Source organism: Pseudochaenichthys georgianus, chromosome 4 (genome assembly GCF_902827115.2).
Source record: "Pseudochaenichthys georgianus chromosome 4, fPseGeo1.2, whole genome shotgun sequence".
Taxonomy (NCBI): Eukaryota; Metazoa; Chordata; class Actinopteri; order Perciformes; family Channichthyidae; genus Pseudochaenichthys; species Pseudochaenichthys georgianus.
Genome location: NC_047506.1, coordinates 12,460,891 through 12,474,660, shown reverse-complemented (window position 1 = coordinate 12,474,660; position 13,770 = coordinate 12,460,891). Strand labels below are relative to the sequence as shown.

General features: G+C 40.2%; 1 pseudogene; it reads right to left on the bottom strand.

The window, feature by feature from the left end:
* Positions 1–3,927: 3,927 nt before the first annotated feature.
* On the bottom strand, positions 3,928–13,751 carry LOC117445374 (pre-rRNA 2'-O-ribose RNA methyltransferase FTSJ3-like; annotated as a pseudogene).
* Between the last annotated feature and the right edge of the window lie 19 nt (positions 13,752–13,770).

The window sequence follows — 13,770 nt, the reverse complement described above, 5'->3', positions numbered from 1 at the left end:
CGGTACAAGCATCTCAGTCTGACGCAATTTACGTGCGTTGCAAAGGCTCAAGGGAAATGCAGTTAGTTGTAGTTTCAGAGAAAAGGGCGAAAAGTCCTGCATCAAAAATAATACTCATGTAAGTGCACAAGTATAATAAACCAAATGAAGTCCTAATTAAATATATAAAAGTAAAGTTTAGGATGTGAAGAAAGGAGTAAGGAATAATTCAAAGTCTGTGTTTTATTACATTATTTTCATTTTCAATTTGCGCTGGAGACGCTTTTTGAATTAGGCTTGGCCAGGACACAAAATCTAAAATAAAATTAGATTCAAATATTCAAAATAATGAAAACTCACAAAAAAACATAGAAAGTCCCGTACCTTTGTGTGTGTTTCTTTTTTAAAGCAGAACACTGAACATCTTTTTCCCCATTTACAAAAACATTTTAATTGTTATTTTAATTGTTTAACTCATATTTTTTTTCAAATTGTATATAAAACGTTTTTTTAAATAATGTATTTAAAGGTCCCATGACATGGCCATTTCTACTGATCATAATTCCATTGTTGAGGTCTACTAGAATAGATTTACATTGTTCAATGTTCCAAACTGACATTGGTTTATCATACAGCATCTCTGTATAGTTGGCTTGTTTGAGACAAGCAAGACCTGCGCAGACCTGCGCAGTTGCGATCAACGTCTTGCTAGTGCGTTGCATGATGGTTAGTCATTTTGTCCCGACTTGCTCTGCAGGCTCGCCCACATGAGACTTTGAAATCTCGCGGGACAAAGACGCCCGCAGCCTTGAGAGCGAGGCGAGGCGAGTTGGCGCAGTTGCTCTCCACGAGCTGCTGAAGCGAAATGCTTGATGGGAAACGGCTCGCTGGTATCTCGAGCTGAGCGCTCATTGTGGTTTTTACAACGTGCTGCTGATGAAACTCTCCAATTGGCTGGCAAAAGTTTGTTGTTGTTTTGTGTCAGTTTTACGTCGCCACATCCATTCCCATTTTTCATCATTGTTCCACAATGTTTATCATCATGAAATTAATATCTATATATTTTATACTATACTGCTTACCGTTTTCATACTTTATATATCTTAGCATATTCATACACACTGTTCATACTGCTCACAGGCTGATATCTAGTGTATTCATACCCCACTGTTTATTCATCATTCAATTCATTCTATATGTTATTCTGTAGATTGTGTACATTACTTTCCACTTCACTGCTTGTTGCACCTGGTTAGAAGCTAAACTGCATTTCGTTGTCTCAGTACCTGTAATATGTGCAATAACAATAAAGTTTCTCTTTAAGTTAAACCAAATCATTAAAATAAAATCTATTGTAATGTAATGATTTGGTTTAACCTTATTTATTGAATACATCATTTAAAATGGCAAGATTAAATCAAATTACATTCTCCATACAATACATGTGGGATTTCTATTGCATCTTACGGGGGAGGTGTCAAAAAGCTCGTCTTATATCGGACAGCTCGGACTCGGAGTCGGCTTGACTGGCTGGGTTTGCAATGGCGGAAATTGCGTTGGCATTTTTCGTTGCAGATGAAGTGGATGCAATAGATTTTATTTTAATGATTTGGTTTAACTTAAAGAGAAACTTTATTGTTATTGCACATATTACAGGTACTGAGACAACGAAATGCAGTTTAGCTTCTAACTTGATTATGTGTTACCATCTTGATTATGTGTTACCAATGCGTTAGCAACCAGAAAATGACACCAGTAATGACAAATAGATGAGAATGCTGCGTGGGGTCTGGGTGCCGTGTTGGCGGGACATTGCGGGGCTCACTGCTCCGCCCTTTGAGGCTCGAGGAGCGGACAGTGTGAGCTGGATTGGTGTTGTTTCCTGGTTGCTGCGTGGGGTCTGCGAGACACCGCGGAACTCAGCCTGAACACCACACACACACCACACCACACCACACACACACCACACACACACACACGCACACACACACACACCAACACAACACACACACACACACACAACAACACACACACACACACCCACACACACCACACACCACCCCACACACACACACACACACACACCACACACACCACACCACACACACCCACCACACAAACACACTCACACACCACACACACACACACACACACACACACACACACACACACACACACACTCACAGCCAGGGGGAGCTGCTGATGAGAAAATACAAGAGTGAGTGAGTGAGTGAGTGAGTGAGTGAGTGTGTGTGCGCGTGCGTGTGTTACGTCCTATACTAGGAAGAATAAAATGGAAAAAATAAAAATCTCAACGAGGCGTTCTGGGGCAACAGCAGCATAGACAGGTATTGTTGTGTGCTACAGGGTGTACTTTGAGGGTTGGTGACTTTGCAGACCGTTACATCAGGGGTGGGGAACCTCCGGCCCCCGGGCCGTATACGGCCCGCGAGACCTTTTGGTACGGCCCTCGAGGTCATTTATAAACACAACGCAAAAAAGAACAAAATTAAAGAATCTAGACCGCAAACAAATTAAAACAAGCGAGTACCTGTTTTTCCTGGCCAAGGTCAGGGTCCTTGAACACAACACGAGCATAACCGTGTCATCACGTGGTATATAGCCGCGTTCACACTGCGGTACTTTTCCCACACAAGGTAGGTTCATGCGAACTTAGTTCATGCTCGCGTTCACATCAAAAAGAGCCGGTACTAAAAGTAGTTCATGCGAACCTTTTAATCCCTCGAAAGTCCCTGCTAGAAAGAAGGGACTTTCGGCGGCTCTTTTGAGAAAAGAGCTATATTTTTTGAAGTTAGTTTTATGATGTATTTTATGATCTATTATATTATTTTATTTATTTCATTTTATTATTTTAGTCCCATATTGTTCAGGTCCCTCGGAGGTGATGGGGGAGGGGGCGTCTATATCGGGCTCTGAAGTGAAGTGTACTTCTGTGCCAATTAACATCAATACAAGTTTATTTAATTAGACCAAGATCACAAATTGTACTTTTGTCTTCAGGGGGCTTTAAGTTATACAGAACATGAATACGCCGGATATTCCCGGTGCTGTAAGCTTTTAAAAATATTTATTGAAGAGAGAAGAGTCACTGTGTACAACCTGACACACAGCTTCCAAATAAAAGTGGGAATGGGTCAGAGGAAGTGAAATAAAATAGTACAACTGAAAGATATTGTTAGAGACATGTGCACTTGCAGCAATGGAAAGTACATTTTTTATAAATGTTGTTATATCCACAGAATACAAGTCTACTAAGCAAAACAAACCTGGTGAGAAAACAAGCAGACACAGAAATAAAAAAATGAAAAAAGTGAAAATAAATGTAGAAATATATAAAGGTATATTTAACAGAAGTGTGTTCTGTTTTATCAACTTGTATTTTTTTTATTTATACATTCATTTATTTTTTTTCAATATACTATAATTTACAGAAAACTTTGTTCTCCTAAAAATAAAAATAGGATTTAAATTGAGTGCAACTTAAAACCTGTCACTGAATGCTGCATGCAGACACTGTCAGCAGGTCACAGACAGGAGCTGCTGCCAACTGTCTTTTTCAGATCGAAAGTGATTCGACTGCTTTAGTTTACTAACCGATGTCTTTGACTCATACCGATTAACAAAACCAGCACAATGAAGAGAACTACAGATTTAAGGATTGAACAAAACGTTTATTGCACAAATGTGTTTATAATATTTACATTAATAGCAACAATTTATTGAGAATGATTATATTTCACTTGATTTTCTAACATTTACAGTTTAGCTGTTAATTTAAAACCACTCTGTTCAGCAAGATGTATACAGAACACCAGTACTTATGAACCCACAGAAAATATCTTAAGGGATTTCAGGAAACTCAGCAAACAATGCTAAACGCATGCACGGAATGACCAAAACCCATTTTGGAGCGCTTTAGGTTCAAATTTATCTTCCTTTTCGCCCCTTACCACCCTTTCATCCTCCTCCCCTCGGGCCACCCTTTCCTTTGCCGCCTTTCCTTTGCCCCCATTGGCTCGTTGTTCCTTCCTCTGCATCCCCCGCATGTCCTTCTTCATGCGAATTGTCCACCACTTGAAAGCTCCCTTGACGCCAGCGGGCCGCCTCACCTTCTTGCCAGCTCCCTTTTTGCTGACAATGTATGTTACTCGCTCTTCTCCTTCCCCATGCCTGCTTTCTGGTAGATAACTAAAGCCAGAAGCACGAAAGAAAAGACAACGTTTTCAATTGATGTTATATTACAATTATTCCAGTATAAAGCGATGTATATAGTTTCAAGGAGTCTCCTTCCGAGGTGCGGGCTGTCATACCTCTTCAGCTGAGCATTCTCTTCTCCCTCTCAGAAATGTCGATTGTGTTGCAGACTGCCTCTGCCTTCTTCTTAGTCTGATCCATCTTCTCAGCATCTGGAAACATCAGGAAACACAGAATCATTTTAAATGTTAAGTACAATTAAAAATTATATTTTTTTGGGTAGTTTTGTTTGTCTTAAACGGATCTAGCAGCTGAAATGGTTTCGAGCATGATCCTGTTTATGTCTGATCATCTTCTTACCCCTCCTCTTCTTCTGGCCTCTTCGCCCTCAGCAACTCGTTTGATGGGTCGGGCATCGATCTCCCTTCCACTTCTGTTGAACTCCTCCACCATCTCTCTGGTGACAGGAGTCGCTTCTTCCTGTGCTTCTTTTCGTCAACCAGGAACCACTCCGGTACATTCCCACTGCTGCTCGGAGCTAGCAAACCTGCAAGAACAACCATCAGTTTGCTGTCTGGACATATTAAACATATATTCTGGGTTCAGAAACAGATACTGATGTGGTAGTTAAATCATGTGGCATCTGGTAACAGATTTGACAGGAAATTCTAATCCAATTATTTTCAAATAATACATCAGGCATATATTATATTCAGTCATTATATTTCCCTATTGCTTTATTTGACACTCAACCCTAAAGCCCGCAACTGAGGTGACCTTAGTGTCCGGCTTTGGCAACAGAGGTGTTTCTGATAGTATGATCTACATATTGTTGATTTTGATGTTTTTATTGGATGTGTTGACAATAAGAAAATATAGAATGTTTGTAGGCCTTTACTTTAAATAAATACTGTAAGTTTTGTGAGACAATTTAAAACCAGTTGAGAAGTGAGAACATCATAACAAATTCAAATCAGGGTTCCTGCCGGTTTCGCCACTCAAATTTAAGACTTTAAAACCTTTTTAAGACCACTTTGAATATAATTTAAGACCTATTTCACGGCAATAAAGTATGAAGGAAAATTGCTATGAAAGAAGAATACGTCCCATAATTACTTACAAAGTAAATGTATTCAATGACTGAAACATAACAGCATAAACAGTACACAGGAACTGTGTTAGCGTGTTAGACAAAAAAGTAAGTGGTTGTGTGGTGTGTGTGTGTGTGTGTGTGTGTGTGTGTGTAGGGGCTGTGCAAGTTAATCGTATTTTAAATCGCATTCCGATTTTGGCCTGCCACAATTACGAAAACAACATAATCTAATTATTTTTGCTTTGGCTGGGTTGTGATAGTGCACTACAACTAATTTGATCTTAAGTTTTAGTCTAATTTTATTTATCATATTTATATATGATAAGTAGCTTGTGGAAGTGCGCTCCAAAATATTTGTTGATCTTGTTTATTGGTATTTATTATTTTGCTATTATTTATTTAAATGTATCATTTATTTAATTAATTTTCGTATTGGTTTTTCAGTTGAATTATACGTTCAGGGTAATCAACAGTTAAAGATACTGTTCAATTATTATTTGTTTTAAAGTTCAATAAATGGATGTTTTCAAAGGCAATGAATAATCGTATTTAAAGGAATGGTATGCTCATGACACTCATTTTTTAAAAATTATCATCCGATAAAACAGACCAGTCTCTGCCAGTCTCTTTTTTTTTTTAATCCGATGACATTATCAGTGATTTTAAACTGATTATATACCGAAATAACATCAACACTGTGGGCGCCGCCATTTCCCGGACGTGACCGTAATCCATGCGTTTGGTTTTCGAAGACACGTTGATCTCCATGTTATTTACTGTAGTTTCTCTCTTCAAATATGCCTCACTGTATCGCGAAATATTGCCATAATTCGGATAGGAACAATCCACGGAATGCTCGGTTCCATCTGTTGCCAAAGGTAAGCATAAGAAGTACATTCGGAGGCAGTAGCTAGCGAAATGTGGCCGGCCCAAACCGAGAGATTTACAGGCTCATGTATGCAGCGAACATTTCACATTTCCGGACAACTACTCTGAGAGTATGATCAAACATAACATGGGATTTAAAGAACAACCATTACTCAATGGAGATGCAGTACCATCGGTCTTTTCTGGTGTCATCACCGACCAGGACACCAGTTCGGCCAGTTGAGAAATCGCCCTCTGCAAGTGTGAAGCGACGGAGGAGCAGAAGTAGTGCTCGGAGTAAGAATAAGGTATGTTATAGCGCATTTCCATTGCAGCGGCTAGCCCCGTTTTAACGTCCAGGCCAGGACAGTTTTTGGTGGCCTTTCCATATAGCGTAGTACCGGCTAGTGTGTATTTTACCCCAGTTTTTTCCGGCCCCATAAAATCGTGATTCTATGGCCAGGGACAACGAAGCTGAGTATGCTAAACTAGAGAGGGAATCGCTAGCAAGGGTGGTACTACATGCATACATATAGTATCTTATATCATCTTCCCATTATACACACATGCATTTCCAAACATTTGGACTACCTATGTTGCAAATGTATTATCTTTTCAATTTACACACGGCATCTATTGCACGTCTGTCCGTCCTGGGAGAGGGATCCCTCCTCTGCTGCTCTCCCTGAGGTTTCTCCCATGTTCCCTTTAAACTGTGGGTTTTCTTCGGAAGTTTTTCCTTGTACGATGTGAGGGTCTTAGGACAGAGGGTGTCGTATTGTCATACTGATATGTATGGATGAATTCCCCCATCCAATCTCTTCACATTGGTCAAAACTTGTTCCTCTGCTGACGAGTCCGAACTGAAATACTCCACCATATTTCCGTGTGTTGACAAAGTGAACGCATGGATGACGTCACGACCATCACGTGACTACTGAAAATGGCAAACATGGCGGCGGCCAGACGGAATATACAGGTCTTGATAAAAAAGAGCTATAAAATCATTATTTACCGGGGAATATCGCTGATTTCTTCAGGGTATGGTTTAAACATAACGTTTCACTAAATACTGAAGTTTTGATTAATTATCTAATGAGTGGACCATTCCTTTAATAATCATGATATTAATTATTAACCAAAAACATCGTGATTATTGCCATAATCGAGCAGCCCTAGTGTGGGTGGGTGGGTGTGTGTGCGTGCGTGCGACAAGAGCTATATTCAGAGCTCTGCTGCCTTGGCTACACTATTTCATCGTTGCCGTTTTATGATTGGTGAAAAAGCTACGGTATTTAGCGTCTACAGCACCTCCGCTTTTAGGGTTGACGTAGACCCAAACGTCGCCCGGAGGTCCCCCGGTGTTGTTGCGGGAGCTGCTGCATTAGCTAACGCTCCACTAGCTAACGCTACATTAGCAAAACAAACGCTAATTTCTTTTGCAAAAGGTGCAGCGGGCTTCAAACACGTTCCCTCCACTGGTTTCAACCAAGCACCAAATTCGATGTTTTCCAACCAAATACGGTTGAACTGACACTTCCCCATATTAATTTGTAAGTAGACTCGAAGATACATGAGTTTCTGACTGCCGCTAGCTGAAGCTTGGTTGCTAGGTTACCAGCTGGGTGTTCTCCAATAAGGGGACGGGGGAAACAAAGTTAGTGATTACTGGTTCCATGTTGATTTAATTCAATACAAATGGTTGGGGGGAACTGAAAGGCTATTACCGTACGGGTTAATTTGCAGCTCGGACATTTCCCCCAAAACACATTTAGACGCTGTCGCAACACAGAAGTACCTTTCAAATCCGATCATTTTTAAGACCTTCTAAATCATATTTAAGACCTTTCTTATTTTTTTTTAAGGCCTTAAATTCAGATTATCAAATTTAAGACTTTTTAAGACCCCGCGGGAACCCTGTTAAATACACAGACACACACCTGTGGAAGGAGCCGTCCACCATGTCCCTGGCTCGCTTCTTGGATGTAGCGATCATAGAGCCCAGGGCCAGGCCCTCCGCATCCAGGATCCTGTGTTTCTTACCTGAGGAGCACAGAAGCCAAAACTATTCACAAAGACAAGTTACAGAAAACAAAAAGCTAAATACATTTTACTGGCTGCATTTTGAAAGTAGTATAACCTGGTTTTCAGTTGATTTTCCCTGAGGTAGGATGTGTGTAGGTTGGAAATTATTAACACTTGCAACATAAATGCTCCTCATACTCACTTATGCTTTCTACAGGGACAACCTGGAAGTCCTCTTCATTGGCCTCAACTGACGTCCCAGCAGACGTCCCCCCAACCCCTCTAGTGACCTGCTTCATCTTGTTGATCTCCCTGAAAACAAGCAGCAAAATATTCATTTAACTATTTGTATATTTGTCAATAGTATGAATGTAACTGGATTTGGAACAGAAAACAGCATAAACAGAAAATCAGGTTTTACTTTTCATCATCACTGCTGTCATCTGAGTCGCTGTCAGTGTCGTTTTCAGCTTCTTTTGAAGGTCCCGCCTCCTCCGCCTCCTCTGGCGTGGCAGTCTTCTCTTCCTCCCCCTCTGCAACAATTTCATCTTCAGCTTTCCTCTTTTTGCCTTTTCCAAAAGAAGATCCATAAGGATTATTATACTGCCTGTACCAGATTTATAGAGCTACTATCCTTTTTAGTACAGATATTTTACTTTTTGTTTTACTGAGTCATGAAAGTACGTTGTAGAAAAAACGACTTTTGATGAACAAATGTGAATCATTTAATGAAAAACAGAGGAGACTCTTACTTGTTTGTTTTTTCTGAAGCCACTCAGTCTGTCGGAGCTCGCTTTCGGCGTCTCCCTCCAGGTTAATCTCAGAGAATATGCCCTACAGTGCAAAAAGATGGAAGGGTCACAGGTCACACAATAATCCACTTATTTGCAGATCAGTAATGATGTGAACAAATAGGCAGCTGAGAAATTATTTTATAACATGAACATTGTGAATATATGAAATGACAAACCTTGCTGAACCACAGGTTGGTTTCTCGCTCCTTCTTCTCATCCTTTCCCTCCAGTTCAACCAGCAAGGCACTATCCTGCCCTTCTACCTCCTTTTCTTCATCAAACTTTACTCTGGAAACAGACACAAACAGGCATTTTTAAAGAAATAATTACATGTTTTTTTCTGTGAAAGTAGCACAATATTATCGATACATGACCGGAAAAACATTTATAATAGTGGTCTGTCTTGGTTCATGCGATATGACTTTACTTACTTTTTCTTCTTTGGTGCCAGCTCCCTCTGCTTCTGCTCCACCTCTTCCATGTCCTCATCATCTAAGTCAGAGGCGAGGGAAAATCTCATCTGCATCGTCACCCTCTATATCAGACAGGTGGAGGTCGTCGTCTTCATCTCCCAGGGTCTCCGCCAGCTGCATGTCCCCTTTGGATATATCTGCCAGAGTCTGATGGAGAGACATGAATGACAAAGAAATTAGCTTTTTTGAGTCTTCCCCACCACCAAACACTTTGGAAGGAGACATTAGAGATGGGACAACAGTATCTGCAGCAAAACTAAAGACTATGCTTCCACAGGATGCATTTCAGAAGCGGCTCCACATACTACTACACGGCACGTCTATTTTTGGCAGAGTGTTGCACATATTAGATCAAGCCGAGAAACATTGCGATGCAAAAATTGGCCCTGCTATGAAGCTCCCCTGGAGACGCACAGGCCCCTCACATTTGAAGATCAAAGTCTAAAGATATTGAGTGTAGTCGCAGAATAGGTTTTTTTGTTAAATGTCCATTGTACTCGGTAACGGTGCTGTAGCAAGTTTATACAATTGTGGGAAAATGTCCTCTGCCTGCGTGTGTGTGTGTGTGTGTGTGTGTGTGTGTGTGTGTGTGTGTGTGTATTATCTTCACCTTTTGCTTCTTGATGGTGCTGATGGAGAACATGGAAAAGTCGTGGGAATCGGCGATGGAGACGCCGGGCAGGTCCATCTTCAGCTCCACCCTCTCCCTCAGCTTCCTCCGCTCCTTCAGCAGCTTCCTCTTCTTACTGATGAAGCATAAGAGTAAGAAAATCTCACATTTCTAAACAGAATGTTCCAAATTGAATTAGCTTCCAGTCAAACTGAATCAAAAAATGAATTTATTTTATTTTATATCCAGAGTAAAAAGAAAAATGTTGTACCGTTTGAGCTCAGCCACCTCCTCAGCTTTCATTTCTGCCAGTTTAGTCTCTAATTCTTCCTCATCTTCCTCTTCCTCATCGTCCTCACCCTCCTTCTCCTCCCCGGGTTGCTTCTTCTTCTTCTCCTTCTTCTTCTTCTTCTTATCTTCTTCTTCATCAAAATCGGGTTTTTCTTCATCAGAACTTAGGCTAAAAAAACAGCAAAAAGGATGGTTTTTATATATATGCGATAACACAGTCTGGTGAAGACATGAGAATATTTCTGCAGCTTTCTGTAAATACGCTGTAAAGACTTTACTTTATATCCGGGTCAAGCGGTTTGGAATCTCCCTTCAGTTTTTTGGCCAGATATTTCCTCAGTGTGGTCCTCCAGGTTAGCAGCAGGCGGAGCTCTTTGCGTCCTAAAACTTTGATGTCACGCAGACACTCTTTTATCTCAATACTCGTGGACGGGTGAGACTCCAGGTCTGGGTTGTCAAAGGTGATCTGAGAGAAGAAGACAGAATGTGAACTGAAATTCCTGAGAGCTTTTTCTTAACGTACTCAGTCATTTATTATTATTGCATAGTCCAGTACAGGATCATTTATAACTTTTGCTTTGTGAAATGTATATTCAACAGGATTGTCTGTGAAATGGAAGAACATGTTAAATATTAAATGATAGCAGTTTACTCACCTCATTGGCTTTGCTTAGGAAGTCTATGGCGTTATCGGCTTTCAGGAAGGTTGTCACTGTGAAAGTGTGGTAGAGTGTCAGATCACCATCTTCGTATCCCTCCGCCTGGAACAAAATCAAATATTATCATATCAACAAAATAGCAAATAATGTGTAAACACTGATTAAACTTGGATTGAAATGATATATCAATGTTTATCTGATATTCCTATGTCTTGTTGAGTGTACATACCTTTGCCTTCTTGACAGGAATCAGATCCCTGACAGTTTTGGCCTGCTCCTCCACCTCTTTGAACGCATGTTTGGGGTCAAAAAACCTGGCGTCAATTTTGTCCGGGGCAAGATAACCTGTTAAGCAAAGACAATGTTTAGTTCAGGTGAAATCTACAAAAGTGGCTAAGAAATAAGCGTCTGACAAGCTTTTTTCTGTCAGTCAGCTGCCACTGACCCTGACAGATGACAAAGATCTCAGCGGACTCGTTCCTGGACGCCTGCGGCTTGGTGGCCTGAACCTTCTTGAAGAACTGCTGGAAGATCCAGAGCAGCGGCTGGTAGTCTTTTGAGCGGAAGACCTTGGTGACGAAGGTGCCACCTTTGGTCAGAAACTCGCAGGCCAACTTCATGGCCATGAGGGTCAAATGAGCTGCAGGTGAAGCGGAGAACAAAGTGAGATAATGGGACATTTAAGTTTCAAAGTGATCCCTTACTCCTCACCGGTATACTATTGGGCACACTTTTACTTTTTGGTGGCACATACCTTGTGTGAAGGCATCATGTTGCCAGTTGGCGCCCACATTCGGGGCGCCGTCATTCAACACAACGTCGACCTTCCAAGTCTGCAGTTCCTTTTTTATAGCCTGTATGTGGGACAGAAAGTATTGCACTCAATACATCAATGTTGTGTCTCCAGTGTCTTGTATTTTGGCAGGAGTTTTAAATTGTTTATTTAGTGTTTATCAGTGTTAGCAGCCTGCCCACTGATGTTAGTCTGCAGCTGCCTCACCTGTCTGCATTTGTCAGTGGTGATGTCTTCCTGCAGTTGTAACAACGTTGGGGATGGACTTAATGGGCACCAGGTCCACCACCTGAGAGGAAAAGAACAACACATTTTATTACTTTTATCACAATTTCCACATACAATACCAATTAATTAGATTAAAAACAGACATCAAAAAGCCCAGCCCACGACAGAACCATTTATTAGGGCTTCATAAAATGTATACATTTTTAAATTCCAAGTGTCTATTGAGCTTTTAAAATGACCTTTTAATGTTTGTTGTCAAATATTAGGACTTACTCTTGATAAATATATAAAAACCAACATTTTAATAAAATTGAATAAAGTCTCATTTTAATAATATAAATATTATTGGTGTAGCCTAATTGTATTCTATAACTGTATAGAATTAATGGATTAACCTAAATGAATAGAGACATGAAAAGAAAGTTCATGAATGTCAGCATTTTGAATAATTCGGTACAGCCCTACAACAAATTATAAATCAGAAAATGGTGACATAATACTCACCAATAATGATACTTGATATAGGCATAAACTTTGACGCCACCTGCAACCTGCAAGAAGAATACACTCACAATCATGAGTTTTACAAACAATAATCCACAAAAAACATCACTCATCTGTCACCACTAGGCCAAGCATACACTACATAGTACCTAATTATTATTATTAATGATTGGAGAGACGTTAACCGTGTGCCAAAGATAATAAAATACTGAATTAAAACGTTATTGTTGTTTGAGGAACATATTTTGATGTCAGGAAGAAACCGCATATAGGGTGGATCAAATTCATAAAGAAAGAAAAACGTCTGTTGTTAATTTTAGCACGTTCAAATGCTTTAAGGCTGACACTCTACAAAGTCTGCAGACTCAAGACATAGTAAACAGATGTGTTTATGCTTAAAAACTGTGTAGGTCTACCTTTATTTCCCCCCAAACGGAGAATTGATCAACAATCAATAATGGAAAATATACATTGATAATATTGGACTGATAAGCTGAACTGATAGTGGTATTTGGTTATAATAATAAATATTGTCAATACTTATTTTCTCCCCCATTTTGGCCTGGGAAAACTACCAAGTTGAATAGAAAATAAAATAGAAATACTTATGTATGACAGGACACGATTCGCTTGTCCCCCAATGCCGTTTAATGTGTGTCCCTTGTATCTCTAGTTTGGGGACCATTGCCTTTAAACCCTGGACATGTTAGTAGAATAATATATTTTGTTCCAGCTCAGATAGTGTTGACAGGCTCACCATCCTCCAGGAGCAGCACACAGATCCACCACAGCTCTGGCTTTCTGAAGAAACTGGAATTTACGGTTGAGCTGAATTAGCTTGAAAGAAGATCGAGAGCGGTAACCTGAAAAAGACAAAACCAGATGTTATCAGAGAGCTGGCACTATTACAATATAATCCAGCGTACACTCTTCTTAGTGTTAGCAAGTTAGCTAGCACTCGTGCTAATATCTACTTCAATGCTTACGGTCTAAAACGTGCTATATTTTCTAACAGTGGAAATGTACCTGTTTCTTTTGCCAGATGGTAAAATTTATCCTTTCGGGTTTTTCCGACTTTGAGTTTCTTCCCCATGTTTGTTGCAGTGTTTTTAACACTATTACTCTAACACAGAAATACCACAGTAAAAGCACTCAAACGTCCATGAAAACAACACGTGCGGTGTTCTCGGCGCAGAGAATTCACGTCACACCGCTGATCGTATTTCTTCTTCTACTGAT